Consider the following 12,427-nt stretch of genomic DNA (forward strand, 5'->3'; position numbering starts at 1 on the left):
ATGGCAAGGTTTGTCACCATCCTAACTGGTGTAATTCTGTTTACAGGTGAGCCTTATACATTCCCTCATCAGGAACCAGGAATTCGGGCTGTGGGTTTAGGGAACCTTTGGTAGATAAATAACTCTTTTCTAAAGGGTCAAGAAGATGTTGAGTGATCACACCACTAATTTATGGCATTCAATAGTTTAAAATACAGATGGGACTTTATCAGTGTTTGAGAAAATAGCTACAAGGAAAATAATGCATGCAACATGAAATCTCTTTCTTAGTTATTCAAGAGGCTAATTGTCATTTCTGCTTCTCGATGGCTGAATGATGTCTTCATTTCTGTGTTTCAAACAAGGCATGATCTTGGAGGAAAAAAATCAAACGAGCCCAACCCACGGGTATTTAAAATGGTGTCTGGGTTTGCTGATCCTTGAAATGGGGGAGAGGAAGAAAGGAGGAAGAAGGAAATTTAGGCCAAAATACTTGTTTAGCAGGTTTTTATTTAAAACATGTTTCCTACTTAAGAATTATCATTGTTATGCCCTACCCATGTGGTGTAATCTTTCAAAAAGAATATGGGGGTAGTTAACATCGAGTTCTGATTACTGTTACTCTCTGTAAAAGGCCTTACCAGTGATGCAGCACTAAAATAGAAATTAAAGAAAATCTTGTGTCTCTCAGTGTGTGTGCATGCACACACATAGGTTATGTACAGCTGTTTATTCATATGATTCTTTATTATGTATTAATTATTACCTTATACATGGATGTATATGCTCTCAAGAAAATGTAGGGATTAGAAACCTTTATAGGAAGAAACGTTTCCTGACTTTAAACAGAAAATAATGAAACCCTGATTTGCAGCCTAAAGTCTTGATTTTCTTTTAATGTCAGATTTGAGGCATGTTTTCTTTTGGAAGTCTGCAAACTATCGATAACTTCATGCATGAACATCCACACAGGTCACACAAACTCTTCTTCAGACCTCTGGGCTGTGGGCAGAGCACTCTGCTACAGTAGCTCCTTGCCTTCTCATTTGATGAGGAGAAGTCACAGAAAAGAGGCAGCTGTGTGTTAGCTTAATGTTTGCACAACACAGCCAGGCAGAGGAAGAACGGAGATGCAATGTCCCATTTCACCCAACTCCCAGACTAAACGTCTTCCGACCTCTTATGTCTAAGGTTAGAAGCCTTGTATTAGAAAAGATTAAAAATAAATGTTGTGTAATAGCTATTTCACCGGTAAATATTACTTAAATAATCAGAGTGAAACAATTATTAATTATGGTTGTCTTGTGCGTGCAATCATTTTGGCTTTGAACACAAAGTTGAATATAGGAATATCACAGTGTCATGGAAACATCCATCATCCTTGACCTGAAAAGAAACTGAACTTAGTGGATATTGGACTAAGAAATGTATCACTTTGTTCATTTCCACTTTCATTTTCTTTTATCATGTTAGCATTAGAATGTTGCTAAAATAAAATTATACTATGTTAATAGTATTCTGGTAGATTTGTGCACTAATGTCTTCTGTGAACCCCCAATTCTTGTTACTTTGAGATAAAACTTTTGAAATGCTGACATTTCTTTTTGAATACAGAAGAACTGTTCGGGATTAAGGCACTGGAGTTTCAGCCTCAGTTGTACTGAGAACAAACACGAAAGCTGCCTGTGCATTCATGGGTTTCTTATGAAAAAATGATAAACTAAAAGCCCCTAGAGACGTCAAATTCTTCACTTAAAGCCTCACCTACCATGGCAACACCTATCCTCTGACGCTTCCTATATGTGCAGTATGAAGCAGTGAATTCAACATTCACATCTCTTCCTCTTTGTTTTGCGCAGTGTTAAATGGCTGAGGACAACCATTTTGATTAGGGTTTTCTAAATCTTATTTTATAGCTGTTACCTATGTCTTTTTAAAATTTATTTTAAAAATTTACAGTAGTTTGCCTCAGCCCTGACAATTCTTCTATGACTGCCATTCTGCCAATAAAGCTAAATCCTCTCGTTCTCATAGTGACACACATATTTAATCCTTTTAGTAGAATATTCAAGGAGGTTCATAAACTTTTAGTGTTCAGATGATTGATGTACCTGTTAAAATTGTCTCTTGCTTTTGTCCCTTGCCAAAGAAATGATTAAACCCATAATTTATATTTTTGTAATCTTTAAGAGTGATAGAAATCATAAAATAAGAATTTAAAAGAGAAAACTTGAATTTCTGGTACTCTTTGGGCATAAATTATCATCTACAGCCTAATTAGGTGGTTTTCTAGAATTAAAAAAATATGTAATCATGTAGAAACTTAGATTTTTTTAAAAAAGAGTATCAAAAATTATCATCTTTAACTCTAATTGGCAAATATAACTTTAGAAATAAGAATAGGTCTTTTAAATTCGTTTCCCACTCATTTTTTTTCCTGGTCATAACACAGTAATTCTCATTTTCACTGAGCCAATCCTCAGAACAATTTCAAGTTGTGAGTTGAAAGAATAATGGAAAAACGTCCTATTTTTAAACTTATATTCTATCTAAATTATTCCTTCAATCGCTCAGTCATTCAATCCTTAATTTCCACTGTCATCTCTACTTGCCTGAGGAGGACAGTTACCCTTTATGTTAACTTTGCCCTCTTCCTTACATTGACCCTGAGGAATCTCCCTAGCGTAGGTGAGACACAGGTACCTGGGCTGAGGATTCTTTTCACACCAGGGAAACTCCTTGCTGCTTCCATTCCTGGGCTCAAGCCTGTCTAATCAGCTTGCTCAAATTACTTTGCCCATTTTAGTTTATTGTATTCTATTTTTATAAACTGCATTAGAACACTTAGCTTTAAAGAATTCATACATAAGAACAATTAAAAATTAAGTCAGTGGAAGTAAACTTGACCCTCTTCCTGGACTCTCTGTCTTAAAGACTGAAGATATGATACTCTTGACCTCATTCGCCCCTCTGCCAGATTCCTTCACATTCATTCATAAATCTGTCTTTACTCAAACATTTCTGGAAAATCTCTCTCCTTCTATTTTATGATCTTCTCGCTGTTTATTTAGAAATCCAAATACTTTCCTAATGCTGTTTCTCATTTTATATGCCAGTGTCAAAGTGGCATTTGAAAACAATGCATTCGTGATGATGTATGTTTAACAGATAACATTGTAACACACGTAGTGTAAACCTATTCTCCTAATCTACAAGATCAGCCTCCACACATGTTCTCACAAGTAGACCTGTTTAAGAGTAACTATTTGGCAAACTATTGTGAAACTAGAAGCGCACTGAACCACTTAAGGTGATTTTATTTATGCTACTGCAATAGGGAGAATATTTATTAGTGAGAACATGTCAACAAAATGTGGGCCTGAGTTATGTGGAGGCAAGTGACAGGAGCAGGAAAGGATTGCATCATTGAAGAGGTGGGGAAGGGAGACCATAATGCTCTCTGGCTTTTAGTCATTTCCATAAACAGAAAAGAATGAGACTGCGTTAAAGGGTATAAGGTGGGGACGTATTTTAAAATGCATTGCTTCTCATGAAAGTCTTTTTGCATAAAGTGATGTTTTACTATTGTTTACCTGATAACAAAGCTTAGATCTTCACCATATTTGTATTGAAACTACACACTTAAATATATATTTACACACACATATATATCTAAATGCAAATGTTTTAACTCTATCCCAGCTATCCTTTAATGTTCCTGGTATGCCCTTATAAAATATTGGCACATTTATAGTTTTGATGTTATGGAGGAAGATGAATAGAACAATTTGTAGAATTCTCAATGGTAGAAAAATATAATGACCTGAGACCAAGAAGGTGCAGAAGTTACCTTCTCCCTACCAGTATCAAATGATGCCAATGCTAACAATGTTAAGGACACATTTGGAAAGAAACCATGACCTATAGTATCATCTGAGGTTTAGATGTTTGTCCTCTGTGTGTGTGTGTGTGTGAGAGAGAGAGAGAGAGAGAGAGAGCCTGCGTGTGTCTCTCTCTTTCTCTCTGTGAGTGTGTGTGTGTAAGAGAGTGACTCTGTCTTCTTTCTGTGTGAGAGTCTCTCTCTCTGTCTCTCTCTTTCTGTGAGTGTGTGTGAGAGATTCTGTGTGTGTGTGTGTGAGAGAGAGAGAGAGCCTGCGTGTGTCTCTCTCTTTCTCTCTGTGAGTGTGTGTGTGTGAGAGAGTGACTCTGTCTTCTTTCTGTGTGAGAGTCTCTCTCTCTGTTTGTCTCTCTCTTTCTGTGAGTGTGTGTGAGAGATTCTCTGTGTGTGAATCTCTCTCTCTCTCTCCCTCTGTGTGTGTGTGTGTGCGAGTGTGTGCGAGCGTATTACAGGAGATTGGATGATTGGACCTAGGTTCTTGCATATGCTAGGCACTGATCTACGTACCTACCCGCCCATATTTACCTGTGTGAATGCTAGAAATTTTCTTGTACCTTATTCAACCATATAATCTAATACAGACAAGAACCACTAACCTCCAAATTGGGCAAATAAAATGATTCTGCCATCCCTCCTGTACTATTGTTTTAGATCACCCAATTGATTAGGGGTAAGAAATTATTTAACTGGGCCTCCCTTTTTCAAGCTCTAATTTCATAGGCATTAAATCTCTGCATTCCTCCCTGGAAAGGCGTCGGTAGTGCAGTGAGAGCTCACTAGAATGTTGGTAGTGCAGTAATAGCTCACTAGAGAGCAGACTTGTCTCAGCTGTTTCCACCTCGGCCAGGTGGTAGAAGGAGAAATAAATTTGCTTACCTGTGAAAACAGGTTGCCTATAAATCAAAAGGGGTCAAGTTATGTCCACCAGATGGTGGTTTTAAAATCTTAATGTGTAAGTTAAGGTATAATAGATTACTGGAGGTGAAATTTCAGTTACGTTGAATCCTTGGTTGCCTTCTGGGATCCACAGGGAGCAAATGGTTACAGCTAGAATGTACAAACATGAAGTCAGGTTTTCATCTTACATGACCTAGTTCCAAAGGTTGTGATATTGACCCATCCATTTTCAAAATAATGTCTAATTATCTATCAGAATGGCTTACTGAGACTCAGATGTACACATGTGTGTGGATCTTCTCTGCTCAGTGTACTTTTTAATTTGCTGTCGTTCTTTGCATTAGTACTAGATGTAGGCATTCAGTAGGTTTTTTTTTCATAAGATTATTCATATGTAATACTCTGCTCACTCCCCTGACTCTGCAATCCTTGTCCCTTGACCTCATCTATTTAGCTCCAAGTGTACAAATCGAAGACCTGCAGAGAGAGGAGAGAGCCAATGTGTTCTGGTTGGTCTTCTGGGGTAGAGTTCAGTGTTCAGAGTAGGGCTCATTCGAAAGCTTTACTAACTGCTTCTCGTTTGCCACCTCTCTGTCACCAGCATTAACTGTGTAAACACATTTGGATATGAGTGCCTTTTTTATTATAAACCAGATGGTCACAAGAGAAACTGAAATAATCCATGCATGATGAAGGATATTATCATGATTGTCTATACATTCTTGTCTATCAATATAGTGTGTGTCCAACACAAATGACCTTCAATCATCCTTCCCCGCATGATGTTTTTCTTAATGCTACATTGTGCACTTGTGTCTCACCCCACCCTCCTTTTTTGGAAAAGTCTGAATATTTACATAATGATAGCTGACTCTAATCCTCCACTCTGCTGCTCTTTCTCTTTGATTCCCTGGTTTAACATCTTCTTGCATAGGAGACAGCATAGATTCTCTCTCTCTCTCTCTCTCTCTCTCTCTCTCTCTCTCTCTCTCTCTCTCTCATCTTCCTCTCCACCCCCCTCTCTCCCCTTCCCTCCTCTTTTGCTCTTTCACTAAGCAGAAGAAGGGACAGGACAATATGTAAATTTCTCTCAGGCCTCTTCATATATGCTCATTCTTCTGCAGAATTAGACACTTATCTTTTCAAATATCAACATGTCTACATTTCAGACTTTTGTGAAAAAAAAAAGACTTAGAACTTTGAATTCCCCTTCAAGAAAAAAAATGTCTATTTTAAAAGAACTAAGATTTTTTTTAAACACTTGAAATCATTAAATAGATACCATTACCCCTAATGGAAAAGAAAGAAATAATACACACTTATTTCCTTTAATGAACTGGCTTTTAATGAGAACAATGGAAATGTAATCATGACTCTGGGTATAACTCATATTTTGACACTGATTCCTGACTTGAAGACACTTAACCATGCATAGGATTAAAACTGTTTTCTCAGTTAATACTTAGATATGAAGCAGAGGCGAAATTTTATTTTATTTACATTAAAATTACGTCTTTCCATTGTACGTTGTACACATGCATTCTTCTTTATTTATTTTTCTTAACATTTATTGTTGGCTGTGAGACAGTCTCACTATAAAGTCATGGCTTGTCCTAAACTCATGTGGTTTTCCCTTACCGTCGTCAGTGTTGGGATTGCAGATGTAAGTTTGACTCTGCAGCTACTTAGGAGCCAAGCGTGATGACTTCTGAGCTAGATAAAATGTAGACCAGCTCATTGGCCAGGTTCTCTAACGAGTTTTCAGCATGTTGGAGCAAGGCTAGGGATGGCTTCTAACTGTAATTTTCCACTTGCAATTAAATATATAGACGTTAGTTTAGGAATCTCGACATTGCTTGCAAAGAAAGCCTTTCTTGACTTTCCGTTTCCACTGGTGGAATAAACACTCTTGTATAGTCTTTCCATTGTTATCAGAATTCTTTGTATTGGATTTGGAGAATTATGGGACAAAACCGGACATACTTTTGTGTTCAAAGGCTCAGGAAAGCAATCTACTACGATTTGACTACGATTTGTCTTAAAAACAAAGAACACCGGGGTTGGGGATTTAGCTCAGTGGTAGAGCGCTTGCCCAGCAAGCGCAAGGCCCTGGGTTCGGTCCCCATCTCCGAAAAAAAAAAAAAAAAAAAAAAACAGAGAACACCAGGATGAAGTTTATTTTTATTGATTATTTTTAAATAGTAATTAAATGGTGCAAATATCATATTTGACATTACCAGTCAGTGGACTATTAGGACAACTATTACTGTAGCAGATCTGATTTTCCAAAGCTGTAGAAAGGCTCTGTGATTGGGGATATTTTTCTGTTTTAAAGAACACTGGTCATGTTCGAGGTGCACGACCTGTTCCACCAATAGCTTCTGTGCCCTCAGCGCTGAAAGGGAACCTTTCATTGGGGAAGTAGAGAGAAATCACCAGACCTTGACAGAGAAATCTATTCAGCAGTATTTTCTTCATATACAGATATTTCATTGTAGAAGTCACTATTATCTTATTGTAAAATGGGAATAAATCACATGCAGTTCTCTGGTGGGAATACAAAAGAGTATAATTAAAGGAGTTGTTCAAGGTAACAAATGAAGAAAGGCACAGGTCATTCCCAAGTCTTTTGAGGCTGGTGAATCAAATCCGTGTGATTATTTTACTTGAACTTTTAATAACGTTGCTATTGGGGATAATAATAAATGTAAAACCACATAAGTGGTTTCTATCTGTTAGGGATTTTCTAAAAATTCATGTATGAGTAGTCCATATCTATCATATACGTCTATTTACATGGGAAACATCAACAGGCAGAAACAATGATTATTCCTATGTTTGTTTTTTGTTTTTTTTTTGTTTTTTTGTTTTTTTTTTTTGTTTTTTGTTTTAGGCAGCACTATAAGGCACAACTTTATCATCTAGTAGTGTTGAAGGTAGCTTTCACATCCACTTCTCTTTCTAGGATCAATCCTCCATTTTAGAATAAGACTATTTCTACACATACTTCAAAATTCAGGGTTTAGCTATAGGTAGTAAAAAATGTAGACTTGGAAAATATTGTGATGATATGTTGATCTCAAACTAATCATCATTGTCTTGGTTGCTGTTTACATGCCCTGAAAAGAAAAGTTAACCGTGACAACCTTTAAAAGAAAGAATAGAATTGGAGGCTTGCTTCCAGTTTTAGGTTAGTTCATGATCAGCTTAGCAGGGGGCATAGTGCCAGGTCAACAAGCATGGCATTGATGCAGAAGCTGAGCGCTTATATCCTGATTCACAGGCCAGGGCAAAAAGAGAACAAGATGGGATGCTAAGTTCCTCTTCCCTAATTGGTTCCTGTTCTCTCAGTAAAGAAGTCATGGGCCAATTGCTGGACAGAAGGAATGGGCCGGACTTCCAGGTCCCTAGAAGCAATCAGACAGATGCAAGGGAGAAGAAGAGAGTTTTTGCAATGCTTCTGTAGCCGATTCTACAGGAGGGAGGTTGGAAGTATTCAGCTGGGACTAAATGAGCAACTAAAGTTTAGGGCAGTGGAAAGGTGTGAAGATAAGAATATTGATATAGGCATACTTTTCCAGGTGGGAGCTAATAGCACCCAGCAATTGTCTGAAAAGGCAAGTTGAAATTGAGCAACTGTGTGTGTGTGTGTGTGTGTGTGTGTGTGTGTGTGTGTGTGTGTGAGCATATAATAACAGTGTAAAAAGAAACCGTGAACTTTAAAGAGAGAGAGGAAGCATATATGGGAAGGTTGGGGGGATGAAAGGAAAGGGAGAAATGTAATTATGTGATAATCTCAAAAAATTAATAAAAAAACACAAATAAAGAAAAGTACAAGAAGACTATTTCTCCCACTCCTAGTAATCTTTAAGAGCTTGTTGTTCATTGTGTAGGACTGAGGGCTCATAGACTCCCCCCAACCTCCACGTTAGCATGTCTATTATTGCTGTTCTTGTTCACCTCATGTTTAGGCAGCCATGTTGACCTGACTTCATAGATGTAACATTTGACATTGTTAGAAGATACAATCTCACATAAACCCCCCTGATCCTCTGGATGATAAAATCTTTCCGTCCCCAGCTCTGCAATGATCCCTGAGCCTTAGACGCAGAGATTGCACTGTAGTTGTATGTAGCAACAGTTAATGAAAGAAGCCCGGGCCTTGTTTTCAGAAGTCCTGGGGTCGTTACTGCTACGGCGGATCTTTGGTTTGCTCAGAAGCAACAGTGGTCGAGAATGAGTGGAACCCTGGGAAAGGTCCTTGGCCTGTGGACCAATACTGTTTCTAAGCAAGGCTTTTCCCTCTTAAGATTTAGATTTTTGGGAGAGCATCCCATTTGTTCTGCAGGTGGTATTCTGAGGACCCGTCGGTACTATAAGACAAAGGCCACTCACAGCACTGCAAGATGCAGACCCTTGGTGAAAGTGCTAGAGCCCAAAAAGAAAAAAAGCAAAATAGAAGTGAGAGCCATTAATGTGGGGACAGATTATGAATATGGGGTTTTAAATATCCACGTGACATGACATAACTCTGGCAGAAATTTATGTCCAGTATGTCTACCGCCTTTGCAACTGACATCAAAGTCAATGAAAGTTGTGCGATGCCCACCAAAACCATGGAAGTGATGCAGTTACCAGACCAAGGCAACAAAATGGTTCTAGACTCAGTCCTTACCATGAACGAGTGGTGCAGATCAGCGGTCTGAGTGCTACATTTGCAGAGATTTTCTCCAAAGCAATCTTCCAGAAGGAGTCAGACGGTCAGTGAGTGAGCACACTGAATAAGAAGACTTCAAGGGAAGGTTCAAAGCTCGGCCAGAACTGAAAACATTGTTGACTAAGTTGAACTAAATGCTGCAAGCCCTTCATGTAATGGTTGATGTCAGAGAAGCTCCTCCTGAAAGATCAGCGTTAAGGAGGAGCATGAATGCTCATACTGGGAGTGCCTTCTTGTGTCCCTGACAGCCATGTTTGCCAGTTACCACTTCCCTCAACAAGAAGGAGGGCGTTCTCCACCTAATAAGCTGCTGCCGCCACTGGGAGAAAAACAGAAGCCATGAATTTGAAAGAAAACAAGGAAAGGTATACGAGGGAATCTGAAGTGGATAAAGGAAAGAGAGAATGATATATTTTAATTTCAATATATAATATTGAAATAGTAGGATATAATTAATTAAAAATTAATTATAGAAATTAATACTACTGCTAAAGAACAATAATAATAGTAATAGCAAAAAAGTTCAGGAGTCTATATTTCAGAAATGGAAATGTTCAGACTGGAATAGTATTTGACTAAACCTGCATTCATTGCAAATTGGGCCCAGCTTGTGAGAGTCATTGTGGTCTAAGATCTGTCTGCCAAAGAAATAGTAATAATAGTAATAAAGAATAATCATCAAAATTTAAAACAAAGAATACTAAAAATGAAGACAGACTTTTGGATTATTTGCATATTGGAGATGGCAGGTAGAATATACAAACTTAGGTACTTTATGCTCTTACAATAGAATTATTCTAGAAGGCACCCAAGATATGTTAGCGATACATAGCAGTAACCCAGCATTTTCCACGCAGAGGTGTTTACAAGCCAGCAAGAAAGCCTGAGTGTAGGATAGAAACATAGCTAATTGTGCCTTATGCCTTCACTTTCTGTTGCTCATGGGGATGAGCTGAACTGTGGAGTGTAAGAGTCACACTATTCCCAGCACTCCAGGAGACGATGACTGTAAATCTTACTTTGAAAGACTTCTATGCAGTACCCAGCTCTCCTATTGATGATGGGTTTTGTACACATGCCTGACCTTTGAGTTACTAAAATATACCAGTAGAAACTGCATTCCCCGGAACAATGGAATCCCTGGTGAAGTGTTTCCTCCCCTAAGAATAGTAAAATGTCAAACAGACAAAAGTAGGAAAAATTATGTCTGGAGACAGCTGCCTTGCCAGTAAAACCTCAGAATGTTCCAGTTCTTTCTGAACTGCAGTCTGGTATCCATCAAATTATCTTTAAAAAATACCATTTTGATAGAAAAAATATCTTAATTGTTCCCTGATTTTTCCTCTCTAGCATAACTAATGAGAATAATAAAAAGAAATCTCTTCATTTGGAGCACCTGTAAGTCAGGCATTTCACATACATATCTATCATTTGATCCCATCCCTAGTCTCATTTTAGAGTTGAAAAATCATATTCATAATAAGCAGTGTATAAAAATTTTCTCCAGTGCAGTTGGGCATTTAGTAGAAAACCTGGGTTTAGACCCAATTTTCATGAGAAGCCCAAATCTTTTTTTTCCCATAATGGTTGGGTGCCTTGCCAATTATAGCACATAATTATAACGATAATACCTTGTTTACCCACACCTTTTTATGAGTGGCAAAATGCTGTACAAAGCATGCAACTGATTTCTCTCTATGCCCATGGGGTTAGAATCTGTAAGTTTTCACTCATAGGCAGCCAGATGCACATATTGCACTGAAATTAGAACTGTGTCTAAAGACTCTGGAAGCAAAAGAGGGAGCAGATATCCAAAACAAATTAAATGGGAGTCACACAACAACTCCTGAGTTGACTGCCATGTAATCTCGCTGTTTATTTGATTTTAATGCTTTTGTGCTTTGGCTGTAATATTATTGTTAGCCATAATTTTTTCTAGTATGTCATCTCTGTGCTATCAATTATTCCCACTTAGTATTCCCATACACACTTCTGATGTCCTCAGACACACCAGAAGAAGGCATTGGATCTCATTACAGATGGTTGTGAGCCACCATGCGGTTGCTGGGAACTGAACTCAGGACCGCTGGAAAAGCAGTTGGTGCTCTTAACCACTGAGCCATCTCTCCAGCCCATATTGTTTTTTTCTTTTCCATTTTTTTATTGAAAATAGATCCTCCTTCCATACAGTTCGTCCCCACACCACAGTTTCTCCTCCTCCTACTCACTCTAGCTCCCCCTCTTACCCTCTCAATTAAACACAGCCCCACTCTGTTTCTTCTTTAGCAAAGAGCAGACTCTAAGACACAACAGCTAGACAAGACAAAGCAAGGTGCAGTGAGACAAGGCGGAAGCCCTCATATCAAGGCTGGACGAGGCAACCCAGCTGGATGAGAAGAGTCTCAAGAGCAGACAAAGAGTCAGAGACGCACCTGCCGCCCTCCGCTCTACGTACTAGCCCTCCCGCCAATGGGATTAACTCACTCCTTTTGTAGAAAAAGCCCTCTCACAAACAAGGAGATAATATCAACTTTCTATTCTGATTCAAAACAGAAAACTGTTACTTTTTATTTTACATTGGTGTTTTGCCTGAATTTATGCCTGTGTGAGGATATTGGATCCCCTGAAACTAGAGTTAGGGACAACTGAAAGCTGTCATATGAGTGTTGGGACTTGGACCAGGTCCTCTCAAAGAAGAACTCAGTGCCCTTAACCACTGCGCTATCTCTCCAGCCCCCAGAAACTGTTACAAGTTTGTACCGATTCATACTATTACTCCAGCTCTTCATCACTAGCATCATTTTTATATTTTCTGACTCTCCTTTCTTTTACTTAAAGTCCATTCAGTCCCTCTCGTATTGTTTGTCTTAGTACTTGCCGCTCATTCTGGTCAAAAGGATTGTGGAGGAGCTGATGAATGGCAAAATCGACCACAT

At 38.5% G+C, this 12,427-nt stretch overlaps 1 protein-coding gene and 1 pseudogene; both read left to right on the forward strand.

The window, feature by feature from the left end:
* Window positions 1-12,427, forward strand: part of Erich1 (glutamate-rich 1) — a gene marked incomplete at its 5' end in the record, with an annotated part of 52,793,804 nt that overhangs the window by 19,758,174 nt on the left and 33,023,203 nt on the right.
* LOC148000551 (large ribosomal subunit protein mL48 pseudogene) lies at window positions 9,011-9,676 on the forward strand (annotated as a pseudogene).

This window comes from Rattus norvegicus, chromosome 16 (genome assembly GCF_021556685.1).
Source record: "Rattus norvegicus strain SHRSP/BbbUtx chromosome 16, alternate assembly SHRSP_T2T, whole genome shotgun sequence".
NCBI classification, from domain to species: domain Eukaryota; kingdom Metazoa; phylum Chordata; class Mammalia; order Rodentia; family Muridae; genus Rattus; species Rattus norvegicus.